The sequence below is a fragment of the Helianthus annuus genome, unplaced genomic scaffold, assembly GCF_002127325.2.
Source record: "Helianthus annuus cultivar XRQ/B unplaced genomic scaffold, HanXRQr2.0-SUNRISE HanXRQChr00c001, whole genome shotgun sequence".
Lineage (NCBI taxonomy): Eukaryota > Viridiplantae > Streptophyta > Magnoliopsida > Asterales > Asteraceae > Helianthus > Helianthus annuus.
The window spans coordinates 91,447-101,778 of record NW_023395517.1 but is presented as its reverse complement, the minus strand read 5'-3'; positions in this window follow the sequence as shown (position 1 = coordinate 101,778).

Sequence of the window (10,332 nt, the reverse complement as noted above, 5' to 3'; positions counted from 1 at the left end):
GAAAAAAAAAATCTGTTAAAAATGATGCCCTTTACTTTTAGAATTCAAAAGTATATATAGTAACCGGGTTAGTAATCCCTGGTTCAAGTCTAGTTGATTTACCAAAACCACCTCAGCAACAAACATATTGTCAAAAAGGGTCGAACCTGGTGATGAGTAGAACGGATATGAAAAGGATCAGCAGCGGACGAGATCTGAATAGTAGCAGCGAGCGGTGGCGAAAGAGAAGGAGATAATATATAGTAGCAACAGCCGGGTCTGTAGGTGCAGCGGCAAGCAAAGTGATCGAGTGGCAGCCGGATGTAAAAGGTTAATTAGAAAGTAGCTAGTAAGATTAATTATTGGTACAAACAATTTCCCGCCAAATTTCAAATACATAGATCACCTCGGGGAATATAAAGAAGAAGCAAGTCAGGACATGGATTAATGTGAAACGTTGAACAAGTCACGTGATCCTTGTCTTACTTGCCTTGAAATTACAAAATGTTTCAGCTGCAACTACAAGATATCCTATGAAAAAAGTTACAACTCCGATGCAAATACTTTCCAGGAAAAAATTACAACATGTTATAAAATAATCATACACGCTGTGTATGGTTCACACCTATTTTTTTTTTTTTTTTTTATAATCAGATAGTATTCGGATATGCTCAACTGAGATTGGAGGAGATATGAAGATTCAGGGTTGAAGACGATAGGTCTTAAGTTTAAGTTTGAATCCGATCTCAACTAGGGGTTACACAGTGAGCCTTTGTGCTGCGGGTTTTTGCCTAGAACTATAGATAGTGAGCATGCTTGCGCTCAGGGCTAGCCCTGAGGTATTCAGATGCTCTGTTCGAGCTCAAAAAATGTGTCTCTTAAAGAATTCAGGTGGCTTGTCCGAGCTCGAAAAAATGTGTCTCTTAGGCCTTGATGAAATCAACGCCTAAATAATAGACAAAGTTTCTAACAAATTAACGCCTAAATAATCGGCAAACAACGCCAAATAACACCCACATAATCAACACTTAACGCCGAATAATACCTAACTAAATAACTAATCAACAATCGACACCAAATAAAACACAAATAATTATAACACATATTTTTTGTATTCGTTTATTTTATTTGCAATACATCATTCTTCAATAAACGTTTCGAGTTATCTTTTATATATATTACACTTATTTTTATAAAAATTATAAATAAATTTAAATAACTAAATCATTTCTATAAAAATATTTTACAATTCTAAAGTTTCAATATAAGATTTGTATTAAATAAAGTTTTAAAAAGTGAAGGACTAAACTTAACATTTAGGCAAAACTGAATATACAATAATACAAGGAAATTTTAAGTTTAAAACTTGTTTGAAAAATATTAGAAACCACAGGGATTGTTATTGTCAAGTCCATAAAACTTTCAAAACATAACAATCAAAACCCGCTTTTGGGGCCTTCTTCCTCGGCGGGATTCCGACAAGTTTCCGGCAACCCCGAAGCCGCTAATCGGATTCATTCATTTGTTTCTTTTGCGTCAACCTTTATCTACATCCTAAACTATTCTATAACCCAAACCATCCTCACGGTCGCTTATCCGGTCACCATCCCTAACTATTCCGGGGACATTTATGTGCCCCTCGGAATCACGGGCGCTGGTCGGGTGGTCCTCCCGGCCCACCCCAGGGCCGGCTGTAACACCCCGTGTTTCGAAAGTCAAAGTCAAAGTTAAGATTGAAGTCAAAGGAAGAAAAGATTGCTAATTGCGATCTGTTACTCCTTGCTCTAATCCTGTTTTGACTTCATTGACTTATAGTTAGCCTCTTTTATCGTTTACGCTAGTTGTATTATGTGGAGTATCTATTAAATAATCGATATTTATCGCTGTTTATCGCATGATTATCGTTTTATCGCCTATCGCAATCTTGCTCACAACTCGAAATACGCATTTTTGGTTAACTTTATATGTGTGTGTGCCTTATGTGTTACTTGTGCATGTTTAATTGTGTTATGTGTGGAAATCAATCGAAACGCGATCGAAACTCGAATCGCAATCAAATCACAAACGCTAAACGTAAGTGAATTAGGATGATTGAATGTTAGATATAGTAGTTGGGATTAAAAGTAATTTGAATAGGAAACCCTATCGCATTCGCTTCGCTCGCAATCGCAATCGAAACGGCAAAACTCGTCAAATCAAGTGACTGCTCGAACAGCCAGTCGGCCGGCCTGCATAATCGATCGATCAGCCTCACTCCTCACCTTTCCAATTTGGGTAAGCCTATAAATACCCCTTGTCACTTTCATACTTTCTACTTTTGGTAACTGACGTCCGACCAACGCATTTCTTCCACTTTTCTTCAGATTTCTCTCGATTCCGGTAAGATCTCATCCTAAATCTTTTACTTCCTTAATCTACACGCGCTCCTACACCTTTCTATCTTTTGAATCTTAACTTTTAACTATGAAATCATCAAGATTCAAGGTGTTCTAGGATGACGTCATCATGTGTTCTTGAAGAACTTCATGTTTTGACCTCAGTCCACCAAGAACAACTTAGATCTAACCGATTTCCACATAAACAAACAAAGATCCTTCGTAGATCTAGACATATTCACGGTGAAAAGGATTGAGAGAAGGTTTTCTAACTTTCTTTCAACTCTTTTACACTCAATGCACTGAAAACCGATAGAATGGGAGCTTGTGCCGGCTTACTACTCATCATTGTGGTTGTGTTGGTTCAAAGATCCGTTTCTATCCACGAGATTATTGATTCCGGGTTAACCAAGAACCAACGTCTTAAGCCGGTGGACTGACTGAACTTAGGTGATTCCTGTTCAATCGGGTCACTAGACCTTAGGATGGGGTTCCGTTGGATAGCACGATATCAACACATCTCGATAAAACGAAAACAATCAAAACAAACCAAGTGTAAGACGAACAGGTCGACCAGGACGGAGTGCCGTCCGATCGGACTGCTATCCGATCGAACAGCCAATTCGAACGACTGGCCTAACCGAACGACTTGCACCTTGGTCCCACTTTAACTCTCGAACTAAATCAACTCTCAAGAGTTTTGGAACACCGAACGGAATGCCGTCCGATTGAGCTACCACTCGATCGACCAACCATCCCAATTATGTGATGTTTCGAAACTTCAGCAATTAAACAATTTTCAACATGTTTAATGCACTAGGGATGCCACCCGATCGAACTACTGTCCGATCGAGTGACCACCTGCTGTGAATTTGTTCTCACTGAAGTGCCCAACCAATCGGGTTGCCGGCCGATCGAACGACCGTTCGATCGACCGACCTGAAAGGTAGAGATACTTCAATGTTTTCAAAATGCTACAACAAAAAATTCAAAAGTCAAGCCATCATACACAAACACATCCTTCTCAAAGGAAGAAACAATCCACTCGAATGACTATCCGACCGGACAACCGTCGGAACGGACTGTCACTCGAACGATCAGCTGTCCGATCGGACTACCATCTGATCGAACTGCTGACCAACCCACTCGCACTCCTTGTTTCGTTTTACGCGTCGCTTATCGTTAAACAATCAATCTGTTCAGGCTAATCTCGCTCTACGCACTCCCTACAATCCATTCAACCGCTGTGAGTATACTCGATCCCTTTTTGCTTTACGCACTTTTGGGTGTTACATACGTTACTTATACTGAATCACATCGAACACACTACGCAACACTTTAAATGTTAACCATTATCGCATGTTATACGTGACTTAATGAATGCTTATTTGTTATGTTTACACATAGAATGATGTCTACCTGCCTTAGCAACGGTAGTACTATTAGTTTGGACTCAACATCCGTTCACTCGGGGGTTGTTAAGGACAATTACCTACATGGCTCACAGTGGTGAGTATGTATCGCGAACTGCCTTGGGCAGTCAACCCGCAGTCATTGGTATCGATAGGTTCATGTCGATAACTAACATGCTTCGTTTTACTCAGTGTGCGTGTTGGTTATGCGTAAACTATTTCGAACTCTATAAGTTATTACAAAACTTGTATGCTCACCTTTACATTATGTGTATTGACTTCTATTTTAACGTATGTGACAGGTGCCTAAGATGCCTATTTGCTTGGAAAACAAGGCTAGGAAAGAGTCCTAGAAACTAACAAATAGTTGTCTGTACTAATGAAACCTGAGTTGTCGAAAGAACAATTTGCCTAGATCCTTTTTGTAATAATTGTATTATCTTATATGACATGGTATAGGACGTGTTGTTTCAAATATTTGGTAAATATAGTTGTTATGGAAACTTTTGGACAATCTGTTTCGCTTAGTGCCACGCCCCGATGTTTCCGCCATCGGTTGGGGCGTGACACCGGCCCTACTTTTGCTACCTAGCCCTGTCTGTGATCGTGGGTGTATAGGGTCACCTTTTGCCATTGGGTTACACCGGGTAGCCGGGCTTTTATTCATTAGCCGTTAATAAAGATAGAATTCGGATTCTATATCCTATTTTGGGGGGTCACACTTGTCCAACCGAATTGTAAGTATAATGTTATACAGTACGATACAACTATATAGTAAGCGTGGGATAAATTAAAAAGTGGCATGCTGAATGGAAAGCATAAAAGGGTACCCGTTTGGATACAAAACCTTCTACAATTACTGTCGATATGTTAGGTTTTGTATACATTACTTTATAAACTTCATTATTGGACGAAAGTTAGCCAATGAATGATATGACCACCGCCATGACGGCATTGCCACCGTGTGACAAATACTGATTGCGTTTTTGGTAGATATAAACATTGTAATCTCCTTCTTGATACTATAAAGATATAACAATGTGTCTATTTATAAAATGGAATAACTCGCCAATATTTCTTGCTGATAAAATGTTTTTCAAACGCGTTTCAGGTAACCCATTGTGAAGGTAATAGAAGCCACCTATGGACCACTGAAGGCTTAAATAAAGTGGCTATAGTTACCTGAATAAAAGAAGAAATTTATATTTTCAATAATTAGAGTTTATCCCTATAAATACATTTGAAATGGAATATGGGTTTTAGCCCTTATGTTTTATATTAAAAGTTTGGTGTTTTTACAAACTCTGAAATTATTTCCTAACTACGATCCTGATGATTTATTCCACTGCAAATTTAATAAACACCGATACCATCCGCCAGGCTCGCGGCACCTGCTCCCAGGGTGGGGTCGGGGGCTGCGACACCCGTTATTAATTTTAGTTATAATAACTACATTTTTATGGTAAGAATCAAATCCCTAGAGATTTTAACCTTCATCCGGGTTTACTAAACTTGCGTTTACGCTCCCATTTCCCAGTATACGTCTTCGCATTTATTTTGACCTGTCAATCAAACAAAAACTTAATCGACCCATATCTTAGTTTCCATTTATAATCCGCGTTTTCACTATATTACCTTTATTTATTTATCATCACAACTTCAATTGTGATGGACTGTGATATAATTTCATTATATTCCTATACTATCCTCAAGTGTGACAATTTTACGAAATTCATTTTGTAGCATTATGCCCAAATGGTTTAAACCTTCGACTATACACTACGAAAAGATTGACCAAATTATAAAACTCTTATTCAACTACCCTTAAGGGTCATTTTCCCGGTTTATCATCCAAGGGCATATGGTCAACTTTAGTCTTTTTAACAACGAAGGACATTTTGAAAATTTGTTTTGACCAAATATACTCTTTTAATCCCTATTCCATTCTAAATTCATTATGTCCCTAAGAACATAATATAAATTTTAAATTTGCTTGATAACTTCATTTTAGGCGAATCCAATTTTCACCCACAACTCACATAGCTCTCCTCGGCCCTACGACCTCATTAAGAGTTTGACCAAATTTCACATACCTGGCTCGGGCCAAAGCATTAACCCGTTTTAATACCTCACTTTTTTAGTTGCTAATTAATAGCAACACAATATTATACGCTATTCATTCCTATGAGCACAAGACTCGACAAGTAACCATTAGTCGTCATCACCATTTGACCCGTTTGACCTAAACGATCAAATATTATATAGATATATTACGAAATGGTATTTATTTACCATTTGACGCATTTGACCTATTACAGTTTTTCACCACAGGGTCAAATTCTTAGATGTCGTTTCCTTTATTCTTGTTGCCCATTATGGCTTACGCCATAATGTAACTTTTCGAAACTCGTTGACTTTCCGTCATCACATGGCTAAATTATCGTTTTACCCCTTTAACCTACAAACATGGTTTTCTACCATTTTTATTTGTTCCAATTCGTATTGATTCGCATCGGAACATCATATTTCAAAGATTCATTTCAATTGCTTAGTCGCTTATCATTAATCATATTGCAATAGTAGACGTATTATTTTAAAGTTGTAAGCTTAACTTACCTTTCAGCCGATTGTACTTTTCCCGCGTACTTGATTCGTTTGACCCGCTTCTTTCCCAAGCTTCCACCTAGCTTGTCAAGTATCAAACTATCATTTATCATTCGCAAGATGGTTAGATTAGTCGTTATTTATCATGACCATTCCACCTTACGAATTTTATATCAAAATTATCAATTGATCCTATTATAGGTCAAATTGACTCTTAGAAGTCAAACTGTCGTTTGACACTTATGAATGCATTAACAATTCAACAAAACTCGTTTAGGCGCTTTATCATACACTTAGTAGGTTTCATTTATAGGCCTTCATACTTGGCTATTTTTTCAATACTTGCTAACAACCATTTATAGAATTCTTGACGAATGATTTTCGCGAGTTGTTAGCATTTAGTTGTCACTTGGGCATTTTACCAAACACCTTATGTGCATAATTTTTAAACTATTCTTATTAGCTCACATTGTCATCATCCTACTACCTCATTACAATTCATCATTCCTTTCTTCAAGTAGCAACCAAATAAACATGTAAATTTCAGTTGTTATAAGCAATTACACAATTTGACCATCATAATTATGGGTTTTAATTCTTATGTCATAACCCAATTCTAATCACCTATATGAACACTTAACAAAATTCCTAATTGTTCAAGTAGTTCATACTTATGAGTTAGTATGGTGTTTATAAACATCGTACAACATCAATCTACATTATCTTACTACTATTTCCACAAGGCCATTCTAATTTCATGAAACTCTTCAACTAATAATTTCATGAATCATGAATTTGAAACATACCTTGTGTCAGGATGAAGTAGTACTCAACAAAACTTCAAACATGCATTATAATTGCTTCGATTTCGATTTAGATTGAGTGATTTTTGAGAGGATTGTCAAGAACAAGGGTTTCCCCTCCCACCTCTTCTCTGTACGCATATACACACATCTTCATGTGTGTTTTTTGTGTTTTGTTTTTCTTTTAGTTAAACAACTTTTCCAATTGTCCATTTATCCCTTCATGTATGGTTTTGTTATAAACAGGGCCACCGATATTACCTCTTATTAACTAGGTTAAACATTTCTAGTTAATTTCGTAAGTTCGGGGAGGTTATAACCCGTTTTATTTCAACTTCCGATAATCCGGGCTTCTTCTCTCTTTTTTATAAGCTTTATTTACTAAAGCATTTATTTATCTTTTATTTAACATTAGTTTTATTTAAATTAAATCCTAATGTTTATCGGGTTAACCTTTACCATTAACAGTATTTTACCTATTCATCTAAATTAATGTGGTTTGATTACCAATCCCGTTTTCAGGGTGTTACACTATATCAGACTTATTGATTTTCAGATGATGACGTATATTCAGTTTCGGTTAAAATAAATATACTTTCATCAGAATCTATATTATGAAAATCATTAATTTGTATAAACTCTCCTTCATCTATCATTTTTTCAATATCCTCATCTATTTCAAATACTTTAAGATTTTTATTAAACTTCTTAGGACACTTATTTGCAAAATGTCCCTCCTCATGAAAAATAAAACATCTACATTTTTTTAGATTTTGTTTTCTTTTTTTTTTTTTGTAGGCTTAAAAGTCTTTCTATATCCTTTTCTTTTATGTTATTTGGTTTTACGTTTTTTAAAATATTTTTTTCTAAAATGGCTTCTTTTCTTATATTTTCTTTTTATCTTTCCATAGTAAAAAGAACTATCGCATCCTATCATTAAAAACATTTTTGGGCTACTACAACATAAAAATATTTTTCTTTTTAAGTTTTTACTCATTTTAGCTAATATGGCGTCTGCACATCACTCGCTCAATTTATCTCTAGCATGTGTTCTTCTTTTTCCTAAAGTATCAATTGTTCCTGGGTTGTATGTACTAATTAGTTTTTATCCTCATGGGTCAGGTATCTTTGCAAAAAATAAGGGTAAATAATTACACGCATCTGGTACTTGATTATAGATATGATAATAATAATCTTAAAAAACACAAATATATTTATCAATTTCACAAATATCACAGAATTGTAGACGTAATAAAGTTGTCAAATATTTTTGTATAGTTGTTGGGTCTTTTATTATATTAGCTTCCCTATTAAAATTTTCATGGGTTTTAATATTTACAAAATTTTCATTTAACTCCATATCCCTTACTTTAGTTATTACGTTCTGTACCTCATAATCTTTTAAGTTAGGGATTATATTATTTTCACTTTCCTGAACTCATTTCTAATTTTCTTTATAACCCTTAGGTATTTTCATGTTTTGTAAGAGCTGGATCAAAGAATCTTGCAATCTAGTTACTTTTTCTATAGTTTTTAACACTTTATTATTTTATGTTATAACAATAACTATTTTCTTTATTATTTTTATCAACTTTAATGATCCTTTTATATATATTTTATATAGATATATTAATAAACGAAGCTTATAAATAGTATTTTCATTATTATAATAATACATATAATTTTTTAAACATTTTTATTATTTTAATATTATAAAATAATTATTTTTTTATTATTTTTCTCAACTTAATGATTTTTTTTTATCATCGTTTGGGATAAATGCTACCTAGTACCATCATTTGCTCATATCTGATCACGGGTACCATACAAATAACAACGGTATCGTAGAACTTTTTTTTGTTGATTTTCTTCGACTTTTAATGATTTCTTCTTTTTAGTTTCAAGGGTAGAAATGAGCTCAGTGCCAACTCATACTAAATTGGCACCGGTGCCTAAAATACCGATTACGGTACCAGTATATGAAAGTAAAAATCAGTAGTAAACCGGAACCATGAATGCCAAAATTCGGTACCAGATTGGTACTTAAGATCTTTCGGTTCTAGAAATTCGGTATCGGTATCCAATACCATTAGATCATCTCTTACTATGGGTTTCATACGAACAATATCATTATCATACAACTTTTTGGTTGATTTTCTTTCGGTTAACTTTTAGTGTGTTTTTCTACATAGTTCTTTATTCTTGTTAGCGGCTCCGTCCGCAACGTGCTCTTAGTGATTTCAAAACACATTTAAAAACATACTAAATAAAAAAATAAGTTTGCCGCAATGCGGCGACGTTGATAAACTTAGTGAATATTTAAACCACTATATATACAAGGAATCCTTAGTTTCAAAATCACCGAAAAAGCAAGATTTAATATATGTAGGAAAAAAAATAATAATATACTAGTATGTTCTAATACCGGATACGAAGCTGAGTAGTACAATGGGTGGGGAGCTCGCTGAATGTGTAGATTACTAGTATGTTCTAAATAATTTTAATATTGCTTATGCTAAAAATGGTTTAGTGCATGTTAAATGTTATTCAGCAGCTTTTCGATGACGTATTATTTTCAAAACGTTTTTAGTTAATCATAAATAGTTATAAATAGCAGGGTAATAGTGCTGAAAGGATGACAATTCAATAAGCACAAAGGAACCTTGTGGCTAAAATATCTTATAAAATTGTCATTAGACAGAGTTTTGATTACCATATATGTATGAAATGTTTTTTTTTATGGAAAAAGGGGTGTTTAATCCTCTGTTTATAAAAAAATATGTTGTGTTCAACTTACAAATTGTTTAAACAAAAAAAAATGAATACAAATGTTTTTCCACTATGTATTTATCAAAACAGATACCAACCAAATGATCGCATACTCAGAGTGTCGAAAATCCGGAATGTGACACCCAACGAGCTCACTGCTTAATGTCCCAAAACCCAAAATAAAATGATAACAAGCATCCCAAATTCACTTTTCTTTTATCGTAGATATTAATTTTTTTTTGTTACCATGAGTAACCCAGCGGAATTTGTGGTACTGTTATTTTCTTATTAATTCGTAGATTCTTGTTACCATGAGTAACCCCAAAGGAATTTGTGGTCCGATTATTTTCTTATTAATTCGTAGATTCTTACTCGATGTTGAGATTTCTG